The following is a 23,501-nucleotide window of genomic DNA, read 5'->3' on the forward strand; positions in this document are numbered from 1 at the left end:
TTTGGGGTATATGCTTTGTTTTGACAATAAACTTCTTTGACTTTCTATGCTTCTTAGCTGAACTCTTTCAGGACCAGGAAGAAAAGACTTCACTCAGTTTTGCTGGAATCTTAAGTTTAACTTTATAGGAATTAAAGGCAATTTGGATAGAACAACTTTTAGTTTGGAGCAATAGGAGAAATGAATGCTCCGTTTTAATATTTTCAAAGTTATGAAAAGAATATTTCTAAACTTTTCACCAAAGATCTCGTTAATGGTGAAGGCAGATTGGCTCACAAGCCGTGTATCTTGTGTGTGCTGAATCTGTCAGCAAATTACTATTTTTAATAGGACACTTTGTTCCTTCTTCTATGAACTTGTCCTTTTGGGATTCGTATTTAATAATATCCAGTTATGAAAGCCCAGGACTTTGAAGAGTTCTTTTTGTTGACTAAATAATTATACTAACAATGCTGCTGGTTTGAAAGGCATCTTTTGGTATTGTGGTTATAATTGCCTGCATTCCCAAGACGGAAATGTGTCTGTACTGGCTTATCTAAAGCCACAGCTCTGTGACACAGTGGGGCTCTTGTAAACCATGATTGCACTGGTGGAAAATGTGTCCTGAACCTGAGCTTCCTCAGCACCCTGTTGGGAGTGGGTGTTATGCGGAGAGCCTGTCAACTCCAGAGACTCATCAAAGTGTTCTAGAGTCTTAAAGCTGTGTCTGATTGATCCTGCGTGTGCTTAATTATATCCATGAGAAAACAAAGAATGAAGATGGCGAAGGAGGAGGAGGAAGATGAAGAGAGGGAGGAAAAGAGTTGGAGGGGAAGGAAAGAAGAGGAGGGAGAGGAGGGGGAGGAAGAGGAAGAAGAAAGGAAAAAGGAGGATGGGAGGAGGAAAAGGAAGAGGAGAAGGAGGATAAGAGGACGGGAGAAGGGGGGGAAGAGGAGGGGAGGAGGAGTAGAGCAAGAGAAGGAGAAGAGGAAATAGAATTACATCTGCTTAACTACAAAGTTCTACAATTCTAGGACCCTAAGTCAAGAAACTTTAACTGTGGTGACCAAGGATAATAATGCAATTTGCACCATGTTGGTGAGGCTGAATGTCATGCAAGTGCTGTAGATATGGCTCAATAACACACTGACAAGAGAAAGGGTAGATAAAATAGTTAAAGCAGCAACATGGTTCTTTAATCCATCTGTCAAAATAGGGATCACATAACTAAAGAAGAAGTCCAAATTTAGTATCAGTAGTGGTGACTCTGTAGACCCTGGGGAATGAGACAACATTTATCTGGTATATCTTCCCCACCCACCCCATTTACAATGTAACATGAAGAGATCGTGTTCTGTGAATACAATTGAACACACTAATCAAAACCCCTTTCCTCAAATAAGAGGGCACTAGCTAAAGGGCTAGGCCTTAAAATGAGTAAACATTTAAATCTACTTTCCTTTTTTAGTTATTTTAAACCCAAATCAAAGCCTAGCGGTGACCACTTGTGAGGAAGCAAATGTGAGGCCCAGAAGGTGGCTTCCTGGGATCTACCTGAGTGCATGAGGTAGGATAGATGTCACCAATCAATGTAGTGTAAGTGCCACTCTAAGCGTCCAACAAGGGATCATCTTTTGGCTGCCTACAAATTGTCTCCTGTTCACATGTCAAGAAGAAGACGTAGAATTTAACAGCCTTCTTAGAAGGGGGAACAAAATACCCATGGAAGGAGTTACAGTGACAAAGTTCGGAGCAGAGACTGAAGGAATGACCATCCAGAGACTGCCCCACTTGGGGATCCATCCCATAAACAATCACCAAACCCAGACACTAGGCAGATGCCAACAAGAGCCTGCTGACAGGAGCCTGATATAGCTGTCTCCTGAGGGCTTCTGCCAGTGCCTGACAAATACAGAAGAGGATGCTCACAGTCATCCATTGGACAGAACATGAGGTCCCCAATGAAGGAGCTAGAGAAAGTACCCAAGGAGCTAAAGGGGTCTGAAGCCCCATAGGAGGAACATAAATATGAAGTTACCAGTACCCCCAGAGCTCCTTGGAACTAAATCATCAATCAAAGAAAACACATGGTGGAACTTGTGGTTCTAGCTGTATATGTAGCAGAGGATGGCCTAGTCGGTCATCAATGGGAGGAGAGGCCCTAGGTCCTGTGAAGGTTCTATGCCCCAGTATAGGGGAAAGCCAGGACCAGGAATGGGAGTGGGTGGGTTGGGGAGCAGGGGGAGTGGGGAGGGTATATGGGATTTTCGGAGGTGAAACTAGGAAAGGGGATAACATTTGAAATGTAAATAAAGAAAATACCTAATAAAATATATTTATATACATATATTGTGTATATATGTGTATGTATGTAAAAGAATTTAACAGCGTTAATGAGAGATTATGACTTTAGAGTAAGGTATCTATATTTCAGCTGACAAGGTGTGCTTGTGATGGTTTGCGCTAATTGACAGCTTGACAGGATCTAGACCCACCAAGGAGACATGTCTGGGAAAGAGTTTGCAGGTTAGGTTAGTAGAGATGGGAGAGCCACCCTACATGTGGGCAGTGTCATTCCGTAGGCTGCTCTCCTGGGCTGAGTTAAAATCAGAATGCTACCCAAGCTCGAGGGTGGGGTGGGTGTTACAGCTCTCTGAGTCAGATTGGATACAGTGCAGTGTGACCACCCGCCTTAGGCTCTTGTTGCTACGCCTTTCTTCATGACTGTCTGTGTCACTTTGAACAAGCGAGTCAGCTAAAGTAAACCCTTCCTCTTTAAGTTACCGTTTGTCACAGCATCTAGAAAAGCAACTAAGGCACTGCACAATGAGGTATCGTTTGACCACCAAGGCATGGAACTGTGTCACTTTAGGGAGCTAGTTTCTTTTGGGAAACTGACAGACAAGAGATAATTGGGTTTAAAAACAAGCCATTCTCAGAAAGACAAGAATCTAGATTTACACACACACACACACACACACACACACACACACACACACACGTAGAAAGGGGATTATTTAGGGAAAGGGATTTTTAGAGAGGGAGGGGTGGGTAAAGCGGGGGGGGGGGCAGTAAGACTGCAGCATGTACACAAAGAAAAGGTCACAACAAAGGCCATTATTCTTGGTGCAAATGATTTGCACCAAGAAAGGCCCTGATCCATGCATTCATGGCTTTGTTGCTACAAGGGAAAATTGGTTTTACTGCTGACAAGATGGTATTGCCTCTGTCCAACACAAAGCTCTGAGTTCAGAATCCCCTAGGCATTCTCTGGCTTCTACACGTTGAGACTTCAGTAGCTTTAGGCTTGTTAAGGTTTTATAAGGAGTGTGTTATCTTAAATCGAGGATTTTATATAAAACAACCTGAGCTTGGAGGGAGGGAGGGAGAAAATGATCTAGATGTCAGTAGGTGCCATGGTCCCCTCGCCCTTCAGATACGAGTCATTTTTCTCCATCAGATTCCATTGGCTTTGTAGAGGCCCCATCCCCTCTTTCCATAGCTATGACTGAGTGACTCTTACTGGGGGAAACAGGCTTGGCATAACTTTAGAGTCTACATCCAGCTGGGATGCCAGAAAATTCTGAACTGTCCTGCAGGTGTGGAGTGGCAAGTACCAAATGAGCAGAGATTATCCATGGCTTGTGCAGACTACTATCAAATTACCATCTGGCCTGTGGAGAGTAGGGACTGGCTAGGCTAGCCTTCTGTGTTAGCCATCATTTTTCATTAAGTATCGGGCTCAGACATTGCTGGAGGGAAATTAATATTTCAGAATTGCAGACCTGCAGGGCTTTTTAGTGTGTCTATCCTCTTCTCCAGATAATAAATAAACCCACTTCAATATCCTGCCAAATAGGGTCAGCTAGAGTCTCTTCGGGAAAACTTTCCTGTAATGACACTAAATAAAACTGAAAAATAACACCCCTTTGCAAGGGAAGGCTTGGTTTGTAGATGGAAAGAAACACGTATTATTGGGAGTAAAGAGAATCAGGCTAGCTTTCTTGTACTGTTTTGCTGAGTACTCTCAGCACGGGAAACTCACCACTGCCCTCTTGTGGCAAGAAATCCATTACGTCTCAGAATATTCCAGAATCTCTGTGGGTTGATGGTGATAAATCTCTACCTTCTGTGGTATTAACATTTGTTCCTATTGTGCTTCTGCAAACCTGTTCCCCTTTATTTCTTTGCTGTATATGGATGCAAATATGACTGTTTCCACACACCAGAGAGAGAACTTCCCCTGACATGTCTACTTCCCCTCTTCCTCCAGTTGCATGTCCCTGTTTCTCTCTATCACTGTCTCCAAGAAGGCACCACACTTTAAATGAATCTCAAAGTGAGGATCTGGGCTGAGGACCTGGCTCAGTGGGAAAGGCATTTGTGTGAGTCCTGGAGTTTAGATCCCTATCACGTGATATATAAACACCTGCGATCCCAGCTCTGGGGAGGTTGAGTCAGAGGCTTTCCAAACCAAGCTGCTTTAGCTAAACTGATGAAATTGGTGAGGCCTGGGTTCAAGTGAGAGACTTTCACCTAAATATATAAAGTGGAGAGCAACTGAGGATACTTGTCACTTCCCACCTCCATATACATGGAAAGGTTCCCACACATGCCTACATGTGCACCACACATGCAAATGAGCATACATATGCACACACACCACACCCATGCATATACACGTGTATGTGTGAGGTCTTGCTGAAATCTGGGATTGGGCGGGATGTCTGGTTTAGGGGCTAAAGACTTCAGTACTGTGGTTTGGGTAACAAAGCTTCCTGCTGCCTGTGGGGTTCGAGGCAGTGCTGAGAGGCTGAACAGGCAAAGGATCCCAGGGCCTCCATCATCCTCATTTCTGGTCTGCAGCAGGAAAGCACATTTCATCTATGTAGAGTAGCCCAGTCTCCATGGACGTGCTTAGAAGCTTGTACATCTTGTCTAATCATGTTCAGGTGCCACACTCACTAAAAAGAAGATAAGACATGTCATCTCACCCTGTGTGGTCACAAAAACAGGAAGCCTCCAAGAGCCCCACTACAGGAAGGAAGATAAAGATGGCTTCTAGAGACAATAGTAGACTCTGTCACATGAAGCAAGGCAGATTTAAAGAGCAAATGTCAAGGGGACAGACCTCATTATCCAGAGGACAAGAACAGTAAGTGTCAGGTCCCTGACTGACTTTACCTCTATCAAGCCACTTATGAAGTGTTTGACTCCAAATGGTGTTCACAGTAAGTTTCTTTCTCCATTTATAGCAGAGATATGGTGCATCAGTTATAAGTGATTACATTTATTAAACCAAATGGCAAATGGCTTGGTAGTGTGAGTAGAGCTGATGTGGTTATCTCTGAAGCTTAAAATATTTAATTTGTGTTATCTGTTTCAGGTAGATAGATGGGTTGTGAGTGCAAAAGTATATATATAATTCCCTATTGGGAGCTTCTTAACCATTTCAAACCATTGTCCTCTTTATACCTCATAGAAATGGGCTGTGACATGAAACTGAGCACAACAAGCCTTCTCTCTCCAAGTTACTTTTGTTGGAGTGTTTTGTCACAGCAAAGAGACTCGATACAAAGGCAGCTGGGCAACAAATGGCATTTTAGTTACGATCTCCACGCTGTCTGGGACCTCTTGCTCTTCTCTTAATGTCCAGTCCATCGGGTAGATTCTGTGAGGACTCTGATGGAGCTGGCGTCCTGCTGCTCCTGAGGGTTGCATTAAGTTCTGCTGTTGCCCTCAGCTGGGTGCTGCTATTGGCTAAGAACTTTAGGGTGTGTGGAAGGGGCTGGGAGCCACCTTCCTTACTGTGTTGTGTCTTAGCAATTAAGATGAGGGGTCTATGGGAAGGTCTTGCCTACGACTGAGCATGTCCGTTCTGTTACTACATAGAGATACCTGTTGGTCTGTAGAGCTAGGGGAGGCACTAGGAGAGAAGCCTGAGATAAGACTCACATTTACCCTTACATCTTCACTCCAAATAGGAGAGCCGCAATGGCTCTTCAAGTCTCTTTATCCTGGATAAAGGATATCTGCCCAAATTTACCTGTGTCCCTCAGCTCTGAGAGAAACAGAATAGTCTTTAGCCAGCTCTTGGCATGCAAGAAAATGTTGATAGGGATTTCTGGGGGGGCAGAGAAGGCTCTTACCTGGGAACATGGTCAGGAATTGTGATTTTCCACTGGGATGCTCAATTACATTGCTGCTCAGACACCCTGTGTTTCTGCAGCTAGAACACAGTGGCCTGGTACCTGAGCTGTCTGCTGACTGGGTCATTAGGCCAGCTCTACTTTCCACAGTCCAGTGCTGCCACCTGGTGTCCAGACTTGGCTAATGTTCTTGGCGCTCATCTCCCACGGCTTCTAGATAACCCAGACATACCAATGTTTCTGCCACTGACGGTCAACCATAGAGACACTCATGATCTGTGCAAGACACTGGTGACCCTCTTCATCCACCAGAAACTTTATATGAGCTTTTCTGAGTAATATAACCCATAGGTTGGTTTTCTGGTCCCTATTCTTTTTTTTTTTTTTTTGGTTTTTCGAGACAGCGTTTCTCTGTATAGCGCTGGAAGTCCTGGAACTCACTTTGTAGACCAGGCTGGCCTTTAACTCAGAAATCCGCCTGCCTCTGCCTCCCGAGTTCTGGGATTAAAGGTGTGTGCCACCACGCCCGGCTACTGGTCCCTATTCTAATATTAGAAACAGCCTGGGGTAACCACTTCCTAAGCCCTTTGGTTCCATGATCCAGTTTTCCAAGTCTGACATCTAACTCTGATATACTTACTTCACTTACGGATGGCCATTTCCCTAAGCTTCTGTGAGTCGGAGCAGTGGATCCTCTTCCAGGATCTTAAATCTTGCTTAAGAAAAGTGTCCTGTGCCAGCAAGCACTCCCTCACTCATCCTTGATCCAGGACTAGGATTGTTTCTCTGGCATCTTCTCCAGGTTTCTGACATCATATATAGCCTCAATTTACAGTGACAGTGACATCATGCCTCCTGTCTCTGAAATGACTCCTTCACTTTCCCTTATCCTGTGACACCTGTTTCCATTTGTCCCTGTAGTCCTCCTTTCTTCCTGGGGTCTCTGGCCATCAGCCCATGAGGATGAAGGGAGCAGGGTTTTGGACTGACTGTGAGTATGACAGAAATAACAGACTTATCTCCCAGATCAGCGCGTTGTGAGTCAGATTAACTTTAGTCGGGGTGAATCAAGGGTTATATAGTTTTGGGGAAAGGGGTATAGTATCTCAGGTGGGCAAAAGTCGTGAACTGAAGGCTAAGGTACTGAGATACCTCATTACAGTGGGGAGACCCAGGAATCTCAGGTGCTTGCTGAACACGTTTCTTATCAAAGGAAGCTGAAGCTGTAATCTAACCAAGACTCTGTGACATTGCTCAGGTAGAGGGTTACAGGTGGTGTGAGTGTGTGTGTTTCAAGATCCCCAGACAAAGTCAGAGAAGGAAAAGCCCTGCTGGTAAAGGGAGTCCCCAATTTTGCACTAAGTTCAGGGCTTTCCAGTAATGTCAGACTTGACTTTTTTTTTTTTTTTTAACAGGGCAACACTTTCCACTTAGAACATTCACACAAATAGCAGTTCAATTCTCTTGGCCTAGATATTGGGCTGTGAATCTGTATGGCCGTAAGTCAGCTTCAAGACGCTTCTGTCACTCTAGTGAGATGGTACATGTTGGGGCCGAGGCAGTGGCTCAGTCAGCAAAGTGCTTGCTGTGCAACCATGAGGACCAGAGTTCAATCTCTAAGACCCATGCTTGTGCTTGTGTTTGTGTTTGTTTTGATATTTAAGCTGGGTGTGGTGCCAAAGCTTGTAGTTCCTGTTCTGGGAGGTGGAAACCCCTGGTCCTCTGAGGTCTGCTGATGAGAGGCAGTCCTGCCTAATCTGTGAATTCCAGGCCAACCCCAGACCTGCCTCAAGCAAACAACCCCAAAGCCAAAATCCAAAGTGAATGGCACCTTAGGAATGGCATGTGAAGTTTACAATGGCCTCTACGACAGGCAATGCAGACACATGTATGCAGATACAAACACATATGAACACACATGCACACACATGTATGTATACACACATATGAACACATGCACACACACAGATCACACCTAGCTGTTAGGTAATAGCTACACTTAGCAATTAACACACACAAACACATCATACACACACAGTGGCATAAACACATACACAAATTCATACACACACATATACACAAACACACATAATACATACACACATGTAGGTACATATGTACCACATATATACATTTATAAATATACACATGTATTCATATATAACATATACTTACAAACACATAAACACACTCCTCCATAGACAAACACATACATATATACTTACATATAGATGTACAACATATATATGCATATATATACAGACATGAACACATTTATGTAGACATATACACATAAACTTACACATGTACATATACATACTTTAACAAATACATATAATATACACATGTCTGCACACATAGTCTATACAGGGAGAGAGAGAGAACAGAGTTTCCACTTGTGTTCTTCAATATCCAGCACTCCAGCGTAGAGGCATATTCATCCACTCTCCCCACTCCCTCTCCTTCTCTTTTGTCTTAATTAGGGTCTCTGTTTCTGTGGTGAAACATCATGACCGAAGAACAAGTTTGGGAGGAAAGGATTTATTTGGCTTAAACTTCCACATTGTAGTTCACCACTGAAGGAAGTCAGATCAGAAAATAAACAGGACAGGAACCTGGAGGCAGGAGCGGATGCAGAGGCCATGGAGGACTGCTGCTTACTGCCTTGCTTCCCATGACTTGCTCAGCCTGCTTTCTTATAGAGCCCAGGACCACCAGCCCAGGCATGGAACCACCCACAGTGACCTGGACCCTCCTCCATCAATTGCTAATTAAGAAAATACCTTACTGGCTTGCCTGCATCAAGATTTTATGGAGGCATTTTCTTAATGGAGGTTCACTCCTCTCAGATCATTTTAGCTTGTGTCAAGTTGACAGAACACTAGCCAGAACACCTCTACAGCTCACTTCCCCAGAGTCCCCACAGGAGCTCTTAGCTCACTAAACATTCAGACCCCGGTTCCATCTCGTGGACTTTGTTTCTGCCAGATCCTCTGTTTAGAAGGCTCCTCTCCCCTTCACCTCTGTGGCTCCCTTCTTCCCTTCATTTGTTAACCATCACCCCATTGTTGTCTCCCTCAACTACTCCTACATATCCTGCTCACTCTGCTCAGTTCTGGTCTTTGATTCCCTCTCTGACCTCCTCGTTCCCTTCAGCACCTGCATTCTTATCTACTGCATATTTTGTGTATGTATCTCACCGAGTGTTTTATCAGTTAGAGCTACAGTTAAAACTGTCAGTTCTGGGTGCTCAGAGGTCCCTAGAATTGAGGACGAGGTGCACTCCGTGTTAGCCTGCACGCCCCTCCACTCATGATGTGCACCTGATGTGGATGGAGCATCCTTTCCCAGGAGATCAGAAACACACAGTGAGTTTCCAGGAGTGACTGTTACTGCATTCCATTTGTAATCCTGCTTTGGTCACGAGCCCTTGCTTCCAGTAATCGGAGTATGAAGGGCAGTTATGGACTTAGATACATCTCATTCCATTTATAAGAACAGGAAAGCAAGGCTGAAGGGCAAGAGGTGACTTTACAGAGCAAGTCGCACCTACTGACAAGAAGCAGTTGTGTTTTGTCAGCCGTGCTCTTCTTGATTTATGTATAAAGTAACAGTTTGGGGTAATTCTTGAAATGAATTATCATAAAAATTAATAACACTATTTTGTTGAGAAGAGAAATATTTTGGTATTTTCCAGAACTTCACTTAGTCTTTCTTACCTAATTGCTTCACACCCAATAAGTGATTGTTATAATAGCCCTGTATGTTTGCATACAGAATATGTTACATCAGCATAATGTATGTTAGTATACATGATAAATGATTACTAAAATAGCCCTTTATGTCAGCACACATACTTTTACTTTATATAAGGTACAGAAGTCCCGGCCAGCTCAGGCAAGGTGCCCGGGTTCCGAGGATCATGAAAGGCAGATACTCTATCTACACTGCATTCATCCACTTATTCATTAAGCACTTATTGAATAGTACTGTGTGCTGTCAATTGTCCTAGGCCCCTAGATTCCAATGATAAATAATATAATCAGGGCCTTTATAAAATAGAAAGATGGCAAATGCTCAAAAAGTAATTTCAGAGACTATTGCATTTGAAAAAAAATAGAGACACATAGTAGAAATTGGATCAGGAAAAATAATTTTCGAGATGACATTGGGACAGAGGATCTGAAGGAAAAGGACAAGTCAGCCATATACTGTGTGGAGAGAGTGGTGCAGACTGAGATACAAAGTCCAGAATTCCTTGTGGTAGAACAGGCTAGTTGTGTGCAAGGAGAAATTATGTGGCATAGGACAAAAGGAAGGGGGACAAAGGCTGCAGTAAAGACAGCAAGGGATTACTCCCAGCACCATTGCTCTCCTGAAGATGGTAGGCAGTGGCTGTGTGTGTGTGTGTGTGTGTGTGTGTGTGTGTGTGTGTGTGTGTGTGTGTGTGTCACATATCAGGTTGAAGCTTCGAATGGCTGGTGACTGCAGAACACAACTCAGAGAGTCAAATGAGGAGGGCTGGAGAGAGATGGCTCAGAGCTTAAAGCACTTGTCACCCAAGCATGAGGACCGGAGTTCAGGTCCCACAAAACTAGTAAACACTGGGTAGGTATGGAGGCAGAAACAGGAGTTACCAGCTACATCTTGGTGGCTAGTAAGACGAGCCATAATGGTGAGCTCTGGGTTTGATTGAGAGGCCCTTCCTCGATGAATAACATGGAATCAAGATTAAGGATGGTGGATGAGTCCTGACATCAACCTGGGCCCTCCATCCACATGTGCACACATTCATCATGCATGTGCACCTGCCCACCCACATGTAAGCATGCTTAATCCCATGTATGTGTGCACACATGCACTCTCGAGCACATACGGACATACACACATAAACACACACACACACACACACACACACAGAGAGAGAGAGAGAGAGAGAGAGAGAGAGAGAGAGAGAGACAGACAGACAGACAGACAGACAGACAGACAGACACACACAATTGAAAAAGAAGCAAAAGAATCAAGAATACCAGTTATGGGAGAAAAAATCAAGAGAAGACAATAATGGCTTTGAGTAGGGAGGTTACAGGAGGAAGAAAGAGATCATGCCATGAAACTTTGAAAGGTACTCCCTGCCATCTCTGTCACAGGGATTGGATTCCTGTAAATCTCCCTGATATTACAGACAGTTAGAAACCAACATATTTGGCCAGTCTATCCATATGAGACACATGTCCTATGCCTGACCCAAAAGAGGACTTCTCATGGGTTATTGCTCTAATAAGATGCTCTGTAAGAATTCAAGAGGGAGTGTTATATAGGCAAATAAATGAGATGCAGACTCAACGAAGATGTGTTTTAGAGACTGTCAGCACACAGTAGGACATTGATCATTTTAACTGATCTATGAGTAAGAAGAGTTGATACCTAATCTAATGTTAACCTTTAATTGGGAACCATGCTTTTCTCTTCCCCTTTCTTATAGGACACTCATGTAGTCTTGAACCAAAGGGTCCCCGTCAAAGATAATTAGAGTAAGAGACCAGCATCTTTGGCAACCCGAGATCATATGACTGTTTTGTTGGCTGTTTTCACATCACTTAGCTGCTGGAGGTATCCTTGTGAATCAAGTATGAGGTCAGAATAAATGGCCACTAATCATTCTAGTTTTATCTTTGTTGCTGCAATAAAATACCTGGGGGCAAGGAGCAGCTTAATAAAGAAAGGGTTTATTCTAACCATTCAATTTCAGTCCACAGTCCATCACTGTGGGGAAGTCCAAGCAGCAGAAACTTGAGGTGTATGGTCACATCACACCCAGAGTAGAGCAGAGAGAAACAAACACACACATCCTTGGCACTCTGCCCACATTCTCTATTCTTGAACAGTCCAGTGCCCAACCACAGGGAGTGGTGCACCCCACTCTCAGACTGGGTTTTGCCACAACAATTAAGGCAGGGAAGACAATCTTCACAGACATGCCCTCAGGCCACCTTGGTCTAGATGGTCCTTCATGGAGGTTCTTTTCTCAGGTGATTGTAGATTGCACTAGGTTGTCAGTTGAAATTGGCCATCATAGTCACCAATGATACTTTCTTCAACCAATGAGAATGGTTTTGGGTAAAATTGCCAACTCACTTTAAGAGATGATTTTGTGGTACTTTTCATCCCCCTTGGCCAATCCTGTCTTGCTTCTTTATACACTGTGCACGTGCTCAGTGTATTCCCTTTCAATGATGGCAATCCATATGTGAGTCTGGATTCTTCCTGACCACAGGTCCGGCTCTTCCAGAAGAGTTACAGCACCATGAAGGCTGTTCTGAGCCGCTGACTGGATCTAGAGTGGAGCTACTCACTAAGCAATAGCCCTGGGAAGGAGGGATGGGGTATTCAAGGCTGCTCTGCATTGTAACCCTACTTGCTTCAACCCTCAAAGGTTTTGTTTCCTAGGATAAATGATGGAGAAGATGGTATCCCTTGCAATGAGAAATTCTTCAAACAATGGAACTGTGTAATTTCCCAGAAGAACCTTCCTGCCAACTTTTCTTTCTCCTCCTTATTCTGAAGATTGCCGTCAGTGAATCTCTCAGAGTTTTAAGCAGTTACAAGCTGCATCTTTTGGGATTAGTAGGAAATACGAGGAATGGGCACAACACTGATGGAAAGCAGGCTTCCAGTGGAAGAAACAAGGCTGGGTGCAGGCATGGTGACCTCTTTCCTTCAGTCCTGTGATGAGCATCAAGGCAGAACAGCTTTGGCCACTTGTAGAAGATCCTGGCCTTCTCAACTCAGAGAAAATATCTCCACTCCACTTAAGGTGAAGACATGATATGAGACCAATATGTGTGACCATGGCTTTGAAACATGGATTCAGTTTGCCCTAAAATGTCAAGTTCCAATGGAGATAGTTTCAGGCTTTCAAGTTTTGAAAGACAAAAGAAGGTTGTAATGAAGGCACTTTTCAAGTGTATTAGTTTGAACACGAGGTAGGCAGGTTACCAAAGCAGGGATGTCTCAACTGTAGGCATCAGACATTGTCTGACAACACATTGGTAGAGGACAAACCATTTTTTCTCTTCCTCATGGGATTGTTATGTTCAATTTAGTCACACCTATAAATTAAAAGCTTGGCTGTGTAGTCAGGAAACTTGTGTTGGAATTTACCTTCTATCCCTCAAAGCTGTGTGACCCAGCTAGTTACATGATTCCCCCAGTCCATTTGTATCTATAGGTACACTTGTTATTGTGCTGGTCTTGTAGGGCTGTTGGTCTCAAATGAGATCTAGGATGCTGGAAACTTGCTTAGCCCAAAACTACTTCACCAGCTGCTAGGCCAGTTGCCATGGATAGAGAAGAAATGTAGCTGGAGTGATGTGTGCCTTAATCCCAACACTTGGGAGGTGGAGACAGGAAGATAAAAGTCTTAGGTTTACAGTGAGTGTGAGTCGAGGGGGAACGACCTGAGTAATACGCATGTCTGCTTAAGTAATACACATGTCTGTGTATGCATACCCATGTACTTTACAGAAAGGATTATGTCACTATGCAGGAGACCTTGGTTTCAATCATCAGAACATAGATGACTAGGGCTGGGGAGATAGCCCTGCTTATAGAGTGCTTACCATGCAAACATGAAGACCTGAGTTTAATAGCCAGCCACTATTTTGAGTATTGCTTGTGTTGTTAAGTATTAAAACCCATGTCTATCAGGCATTTTATCCTTGTCATTGCCATTTTATCTAAAATGAAGCCATGGTTTAAACAGGTTCAACTTTCTGTATTCTCGCAGAAAGTGGTAACTGTAACGAAGGCATTTCGTGTTTCCTAAAGGTCAGAGCCTTAAGGATTTAGTACCTAGTGTCTCACTGTTGGAAGATGCTGTAGGTTTAGAAGAGATAACAGTGTGTGGACATCTTCAGGTATCTGGGTACCTTGAAGGGTGATGTGACCTTGTCGGTTTCCTTCCTTGTGCTGTGAACAGTCTCTAGCACGTGCTCCACCATGGTGTACAACTCTTATCCAAAGCACCAGACTAATGGGATCTGAATTTGTACTTAAACCTTTCGATGGACCTTTGAGACGTTAATTGCCTCAAGTGTTTTGTGCTAGTAACGCAGTGCCAATCAATACAGGGTCAGAGACAGCACATGCTCTCTCTCTTTATAATGTGAGCGACTTTAAGCTCAACTTCTCAAGCTATAGAAAACCTTTCCATGGGTCCCATGGCACTGCTGGGTTTCCATCTTCTTGATATGTGTTGCTGTTGGGGGAGGACAGTTGTGGTAGTCTTTGGGTTCCCCAGCTAGTCACTGGGTATGAAAATTCGAGAAATATAGAGTAGGAGGGAGTAAATATACTTCTAATTCCCCTCCCCCAATTGTGATTATACTTAAATGTTTTCATGTAAAAATTTAAGGAATTCTTTTATTTAATTGTGTGTATGTATGTGCATCTGAGTATGTGCATTTGAGTACAGGTACTCTTGAAGGGAAGTGGAGTGGATCTTCTGGAGCTGGAATTACAGGAACTTGTGACCCATCTGATGTGGGTCCTCTGCGAGAGCAATATGCACTATTCACCACTTAGCCATCTTTCCAACCTTGTTAGAATGTTCACTTGTTATTATGATGCATCTGTCTCTTACTATAGAGGTCTGTATACTGTATAGTGTTGATTATAGCTTTGCAAAAAGCACAGGTAACACTGATTTTTTTTTCAGAGAGGTTTCTCAGCCCTGGAATCTGTAGGCTGAGACCCTGTGTGCTCTGCATGCTGGGAATGAAAGGAAAAGGACAGAGAGCCTTGTGGTATTGAAGAAAAGTGGGAATGTCGCCATCTAGTGGACCTTGGGTTAACTTCATCTACAAGCTGTGAGTCTTGGTTTCATGAAACCTCTCTAAGAGGAAAAGAAGCCTCAGTGGGTAATTGACCCAGGTACGCAACAGAAATTTGACTCATCTCTGAGCAACGGTCTAGATAAATTCTGAGTCGGTAAATAGTCCTAGCAGGACTAAAAGGCTTTCTGGTGTTTAGTGTGTTACCACTCAGGAGAATATGAGCGCGTGCAGTGCAGGGACCGACAGTGCTGCCTTTAGGCTCACTCGGATGTGATGATGAGAACCTAGGCCACCCGCAGCCACATATAAAGCTCAGGCTTTCATGCCCCTGGTAAATCAGGACATCGTCTCTCTACAAAAGCAAAAGGAAATCCGGGGGCTCCAGAGGCGGCTCAGAGTCCTGCAGTGCAAAGGTGAGGCCATGAATTAGGATCCTTAGTGCCCAAGAAAAAGTGAGGTTCAGTGCTGGGGCTGTGCTGGTCTGTAAGTCCAGCCCTAGAGAGGCGGAGACGGAGATTCTTATTGTCTGAACTGAGTTCAGTAAGAGACCTTAGGGGTGGAGAATCATGCAGAATAGCAGATATCAGCCTCACCAACAGATGAGTACATATGTGTGCTCATGTATTAACACACACACACACACGCGCACGCGCACGCGCACGCGCACGCGCACGCGCACGCGCACGCGCACAGCCTTGTGCAGACCCATGTGGGCCCTGTGCTTAGTGCTTCAGTTTCTGTGAGTTCACATGGTTTTGCTCAGTTGATTTAGAGGCTCTTCTTCTGGTGTCCTCCATCCCCTCTGCTCTTATACTCTTTCTGCCTCTTCTTCCATAGGATTCCCTGAACTCTGAGGCAAGGGATTTGATAGAGCTGTGTGTTCCAAAGCCTGCCTATCTGTGTAACGTCTGGCTGTGAGTCTCTATATTTGCCCTCATCTGCTTTGGGAGGAAACTTCTCTGATGATGGCTGAATAAGGCATTGATCTATAAGTATAACAGAATATTTCAGGAGTCCTTTTATTGTTTTTTATACCAGTAGTATATTTAGTAATGGTTATATTTAGACCATTACTATTTAATTGTATGGCCGAGAAACACTTACATGAATTGTTCAACATTCTTAGCCACCAGGGAAATGCAAATCAAAACTACTTTGAGATTCCATCTTAACACCTATCAAAATGGCATAACACAATCAATCACACACACAAAAAATCAATAACACAAGTGATGGCTCATGCTGGAAAAGATGTGGAATAGGAGGAACACTCATCAATTTGTTGTGGGAGTGAAAACTTGTACAGCCACTATGAAAGTCATTATGATGGTTCCCCAGAAAGATGGGAATGGGTCTACCTCAAGACTCAGCTATGCCACTCAGGCATACACCCAAAGGGCACTCTATCCTACCACAGTGACATTTGCTCAACCATTTTCATGGCTGCTCTCTTTATAATAGCAGGAAACAACATAAATATCTCTCAAGAGAAGGATGGGTAAAGAAAATGTGGTGCATTTACACAATGGAGTATTGCTCATCTGTTTAAAAAAAAAGACATCATGAAATTTGTAGGCAAATGTATGGAACTAGAAAAAAATCATACTGAGTGAGGTAACCCAGACCCAGAAAGATAAATATGGTATATATATATATATATATATATATATATTTGCTTCTATTTGGTTACTAGCCGTTAAATAAATGATAAGTAAACTACAATCCATGGATGCAGGAAGGTTAGGTTAGAGGGAGGGATTTGCGACACAGGTGCGGGGAAGATAGAATAGATTTTATTGATGGACTGAGGGCTAAGGATATAGGAACAAGGGGATCAGGTAGGGAGTGGGTGGGGAAATGGATTTGATGGAGGGAATGTGGGAAGAGATAGCTAGAACTGAGGGGCAATTGAGGGTTGGTATAGAAATCTAGTGCAGTGGAAGTGTCCTAAAAGATATGAAGGTGATCCTAATGAAGTTCCCAAATAATGAGAGAGTCCCAACTGGCTATCTTTTGTCACCAAATGACTGGTTGGTGGGAATTGGATTATTTTCCAATAATAACCCAAGGAAATCCCCAACCAACCCAGAGTGTTGCTGAGATAATAGGTTATTCTTCAAAAGCAGACAGAAAGACACCCCACGGCATACTGAAGACACCACCCACACAACTCAATGAACATGGAGAGGTGAAGCTAGTGTCTACATAGAGCCTTCACTCCTATGATTCAGTGTCTCTAGTAGAGGGAAGTACTCTACCAAAGGAGAAACGTAAACACCAAAGCAGCCACAAGCCCTCTGATCTACCATGGTGTAGCTCCTACAAATTATGCTAGGGTAATGGTGGCACAAAGCCTGTGATAGTAATCAAGCAATTTCTGATTTGCCTAAAACCCACTCCAGGAGATGGAACCCATACCCAGCACTTCTTGGGTAGCCAAGAATCAGAGACTAGAAACCTAGGGTGAAACCAAATGAGATCTATCCTTTTTTTTTTTTAAGACTTAACTTTGGTGTGTGTGTGTGTGTGTGTGTGTGTGTGTGTGTGTGTGTGTGCTTCCTGCAGAGGCAAAAGACATCAGATTCCTTAGAGCTAGGTACTGGGAACCTACCTTATGTCCTCTGCAAACAGCAGTGCTGGGTATGGCTTCCACAGTCTTAAGTGGCCCTTAAAGCAAACCAGAGACATTGGCTGATTTCTCCCACAGGCTTTGTACCACTGTTGACCTTTTAGTCAATGAGCCATCTCTACAGTGCCATGATGCCTGTTACATTTCCCATAAGTAAAAGTTGATAGGTAAAAGGAGTTTGTTGACCTCTTGCCCTGCAAATGACAGTTTAGGCTTAAGACAGGGGGTGGGCATAAGTCCACGTTGAGCCACTCCTCTGCCTCTTTCCTGAAGTGTTGATTGAAGTTTGTGGTTTTTTGCTTTTTCATTGGTGGATGCTCCCAATGTTGAAAATGTGCCTGCTGCCTCAACTCCCTGTGAGGTTCTGACCCCAATAAAGGTTCCCTTCTTCTCCTCCTCCCTAACTTCCATCCTCCCCTTCACTTTTTTCTCCTTACCTTTTTCCTGAGCGATGAAAGCTTTCATCTTTTATAAGTTCAGTTTCCTTCCCTTTTATCGTTCGATTTTGAGCCTGTAGAAAAGTTGAAAGAAGAGCTTGCTGTAGACAAGAAGAGCTTGCTGTAGACAAGCCTCCCTCCTATGTTCCCCATGTGTCGAGGTTCAAAGCTGTGTCATCATAACTTTCATTAACAAATTCATCTGCTTTCATCTCCAAAAGTAAAGACCTTTTGTGATTCTGGGGACTGGGCCCACTTACACAAGTTAAGCAAACGTTCTATCACTAAGCCATATTTCCAGCCCCGGGGCGTTTCTTTGGCATTATGAGAATTAGAATAAGGCCTGGTGCCGGGCGATGGTGGTACACACCTTTAATTCCAGCACTTGGGAGGCAGAGGCAGGTGGATTTCTGAGTTCGAGGCCAGCCTGGTCTACAAAGTGAGATTCAGGACAGCCAGGGCTATACAGAGAAACCCTGTCTCGAAAAACAAAAAAACAAAAAACAAAAAAACAAAACAAAACAAAAAAAAGAATAAGGCCTAGTACCATAGTAGTCAAAGTTTTACAGTTATCTCATGGATCTTTCCACAGTAAAAAAAACATTTATTTAAGTGTTACAGAATTCAGTTCTTTCCTTGGACCCCCTGTGTCCTGAGGACTGACCTCAAGGTGTCAAGCTTGTCAGCAGGAGCCTTTACCTTCTAAGATATCTCACCGTCTCTGTTAGTACTTTTTAATCCAAAAGCCACCCAGCGATGATGCATGGCATCAGAGGTTCTGTACCTTCGGTTTCCTATAATCTAGAACAGTACGTAAATGTTGCGTGTATCATGTTGTCTGTGATGGTCATACTTTGAAGAGTGGGTGAATCTAGCATGCCCATCATTCTGGATCGGTCTGCTTTTTCCTCATAATTAGATTTAAGTCAAACAGTTTTGAGCAGAATGCCACAGAGACAGAGCTACATACAACATACTCCATTGAACAAGAAGGTGTTGCAACTACTGGTTAGGTAAATGTGATAAACTGGTTGAGACGATGGCTTCTGGAACTGTAAAAATATTTAGTATTTATGTATGTGCACATGGGAGGGTGGTATGACTGTATTAATGTTTCTGTGTGTGTATGCCACATGTGTGCAGGTGTCCTCAGAAACCACAAAAAGATATCAGTTCCACTGGAGATGGAACTACAGGCAATCATGAGCTATCCAGTGTGGTTGCAGGGACTGAATTCAGGTCCTCAGCAAAGCAGTATTTTCTCTTGACCACTGTATGTCTCTCCAGTTCCCAAGCCTCTTTTAAAAAATGTATTAGAAAATCTATCTATCTATCTATCTATCTATCTATCTATCTATCTATCTATCTATCTATCTATCTATCTATCCATCCATCCATCCATCCATCCATCCACCCACCCACCCACCCACCCACCCACCCACCCACCCACCCACCCACCCATCTATCTATCTATCTATCTATCTATCTATCTATCTATCTATCTATCTATCTATCTATCTATCTACATTGCATGATTTTTACCACGAAGACTCTTTCTTATCCCTCTTCCACTCCCACTGACCCCTTGGGACTCTGAATCATAAAAGCATACTTTCTGATTATGCTAAGTTATTGAAGGGACAAAGTTTGAGACTGTGAATGCTTTGCCCTGAACATATTCAAACTCTCAGCTTTCCACATGCATCTTGTGAGAATTTGGCTTGGCCTGGAGGTGAGAAATGGTGAGTCTCCTCTTTCCTGGAAGTCTTTTACGACGGGATTCCTTTTTGATCATCCTGTCTGCTTTAGGTATTTCAATGGAGCTGAGTCCTGGAGTCAAAGTACTTTAGTCTACTAACATCGTTTCTCTGCCACTAAATCTTAAGTTGTCCAAGCTCGACCCATAGGAGCCCTTCCAGCTCATATGTGCTCATGGTCTTGGGAGCCCATTGCTTCCCAGCACAGGGTACACAAGCTCATCTTGTACTTCTTCTAAAGGGAAAGGAGAGTTAATTACATGCAACACTCAGAACTCAACCTGGGATGAAACATCATGCAGACGTTAACAACAACAACAACAACAACAACAACAACAACAACAACAACAACAACAAAAAACAAACAAAAATAAACCTTTATATTACTATAAAGCAAGATGTAGAAAAATGTCTGGCCAACTTAGTGCCTTTCACTGCACGTTAAGAAACTGGAGAATCATGTTCGGTTTTGTTTAAGTATCATTTACTAAGAAGAAAACGAAAGTGTCCCAGATCCTCCAGGGTAAGAATCACTTCCCTGCCATCCAGGTCTCAGAGCTGGCCTTCATTACGTACATTTAATGTGCTTCGGCCATCCAGGACAACGGGAGGAAGCTGCTTCTATGCTTACGGTTTGGTTCAGTACATCCATTCCCTTTGGAATGCCAGGGACAAGGGCCACAGGTTCTTGCCACATGATTCAGTGAATGTCGTGGCTTTGAATATGCTTGGCCTAAGGAGTGGCACTATTAGGAGGTGGTCTTGCTGGAGGAACTGTGTCACTGTGGGGGTGGGCAATGAGACTCTCCTACAAACCATGTGGGAGCCAGTCTTCTCCTATTTGCCTTCAGAAAAAGAGGTGGAACTCTCAGCTCCTCCAGCCCCACATTTGCCTGGACACTGCCATGCTCCTGCCTTGATGATAATGGACTGAACCTCTAAACCTCTCAGCCAGCTCCAATGAAAGATTTCCTTTATAAGAGTTGCCTTGGTCATGGTGTCTGTTCACAGCAGTAAAACCCTACATAAGATAGTGGATAAACTACATGTCTTGCAAATGTGAGGACCCAAGGTCAGAAACCCAGTAGGTAAAATCCAGTAGATGTGGCAGCCCACTTGTAATCCAATGCTTAGGAGGCAGAGACTGGGCATCCCCAGGGAAAGCTAACTGAAGAGCTAAATCAGGGAGTGCTGGATTCATTGAGAGACCCAGTAACTGAAGTGGAATAATCAAAGAGGACACTTGGTGTCAACCTGTGCCTCCCTCACATGCACATACATCTGCATATGTGTGAGTACAGATACACATATGTGCACATAGACACATACAAGCAAAACCCTGAATATGAAGTGATTTGATTAGCTGTCATGTTGATAAGGGCGAGACCTGTGAGAGACCTGTGATATCTGCTCGTGATTGACAATTTGATAAGATTTATAATCACCCAAGAGGCACACCTCTGGGTATATCCTGAGGGCAACTCCAGACAGGCTTGATTGAGGCGAGGGGACTGGCCCCCAGAATGGACAGCATCTTCTCTGTGTGCTTGAGTTCTGGAAATAATAATAATAATAATAATAATAATAATAATAATAATAATAATATGACCCAAGTACCAGTCATTATCTCACTCTGCTTCTAACTAAGAAGGTAACACAATCAGCTACCTCATACTCCTGCCTCACACAGCTAGGGTCTCCCCCACCATGATGCACTGGACTCTCAAACTGTGATTCAGAGTAAACTCCTCTTTCCTCAGTTATGTTTTCTCAGACATTTTGCTATAGCAATGAGAGAAGCAACTAACTCCTATGCTAAGAGTATATTAGTTTTATTAGAACTTGAATAATTGGGCTGTTGAGATGGATCAATGGGTAAGAGCACTGACTGCTCTTCCGAAGTTCCTGAGTTCAAATCCCAGCAACCACATGGTGGCTCACAACCATCTGATGCCCTCTTCTGGTGTGTCTGAAGACAGCCACAGTGTACTTACATATAATAATAAATAAATCTAGCTGGGCGTGGTGATGCACGCCTTTAATCCCAGCACTCGGGAAGCAGAGGCAGGCGGATTTCTGAGTTCGAGGCCAGCCTGGTCTACAAAGTGAGTTCCAGGACAGCCAGGGCTATCCAGAGAAACCCTGTCTCGAAAAAACCAAAACACCAAAAAAAGTTTTCTTTTTTTTTGATTGGATTCAATTCTTTACACATTCAACACTTTGTACCAGGTATAATTTGTCAGCACTAACAGTCTTCTCTGCCTCCACCTTTGTAGTAAGGTCTTGCATTTATTGAAGTATGTCCACACATTTCCCCAAGGATCAGTGAACTGAAGCGGAACACATCCAGTGAAAAAAGGGAGAACTGTTTTGTTTTATGACTAGAGAATGACAATCTTTAAGACATGTTTATACTAGGGACTACTGTTCACCTTCCTTAATTATTCTGAGATTAAGTGCCAGGCACTGGTGGCAACCCCTAGTATCCAGAGTCCATTTATTTTCTTCAAATGTCAATCCTAAACCTGCTTAGCACTATCTATCATCTATTCATCTATCTATCTATCTATCTATCTATCTATCTATCTATCTATCTATCTATCTATCTATCTATCTATCTATCTCAAGGCCCTCTCCTAACAGAGAAGCTACTATTTTTTGTTTTGTTTGTTTGTTTGTTTGTTTGTTTTTTGTTGATGGCTGTTGAGGGAAAATCTTTGGGGATGTGTCTCCTAAAAGATTGCTCATACCCAGTAAATGGCCACACACTTCTGTACACATACTGTACACACAATGGGGGTGTCACTGATAGACTTGGAAGTGGAAGGATAGTATTAATAACCGGCAGCAGATAGATGAATGTATGCATAGATGAAATGGATGGGTGGATGAATGATGGATAGGCAGGTGGATGGATAAATTAGATAGATATATAAGATAAATAGAGATAGAGATAGATGGATGATAGATAGATGAATATTGATGGATGGAAACGGTGATAGATGGATCAATGCATGTTAAATAAGTGTGTGGAATTTTCAAACACTAAAATATTAAGTTAAGAGGCTGGGCAGATGGTTCAGTGGTTAAGAGCTCTTGTTGCTTCTGTAAAGGACTCAGATTCAGTTCTCAGCACCCACATGGTGGTACACAAACACCCCCAACTACAGTTCTAGAGGTTGTAGCACCCTGTTCTGGCCTTTGCAGGCACCCCTAGGCATTCATTCATGTGCTGCATAGACACACATGCCAGCAACATACTCATACACACAAAATAGGGTAAATAAAATATATGGTTTAAAAAGAACAATGGAAAGTGGTTAGAGGGTTATAGCCACAGGACTGACAGGGTTTTGTATGTATTCAAATAGATCTCCAAGTGGAAAAGACCAGGGGGACCTGAGATGCTGGGTTGGATGCTGCTGTGGTGGTCTGTGTGAGAGAAGTAGGGCTGAAGGAAAAGAAATGGAGCAAAGGAATAATTAGGGGAGAACATAGATCACCCTGATGAAGCAGAGCTGAGGAAATGAAGCAAGTATCAATATTTGAACCTCTCTGTGTTTGGACCGTTTTTACAAAGATACACAGCACGGGAGGAATGGACTTGCGGGCTGATACACAGTAAGTTAAAGTTCAGTTTGCAGTGTATTGATCATAAACCCCTCATCGTGTTTTCCCCACACCCCTGTGAGAGGCATCCTAAAATGCCATTA

At 43.3% G+C, this 23,501-nt stretch overlaps 1 long non-coding RNA gene across 1 annotated transcript; it reads right to left on the minus strand.

Moving 5' to 3' along the window:
• Nucleotides 1–4,650: 4,650 nt before the first annotated feature.
• On the minus strand, nucleotides 4,651–18,085 carry Gm46260. The gene is made up of 2 exons (XR_001780129.1): nucleotides 18,032–18,085; nucleotides 4,651–4,943 (listed from the first exon to the last, which is right to left on the minus strand). It is a non-coding gene; the product is annotated as a predicted gene, 46260 (long non-coding RNA).
• Between the last annotated feature and the right edge of the window lie 5,416 nt (nucleotides 18,086–23,501).

Source organism: Mus musculus, chromosome 11 (genome assembly GCF_000001635.26).
Source record: "Mus musculus strain C57BL/6J chromosome 11, GRCm38.p6 C57BL/6J".
NCBI lineage: Eukaryota > Metazoa > Chordata > Mammalia > Rodentia > Muridae > Mus > Mus musculus.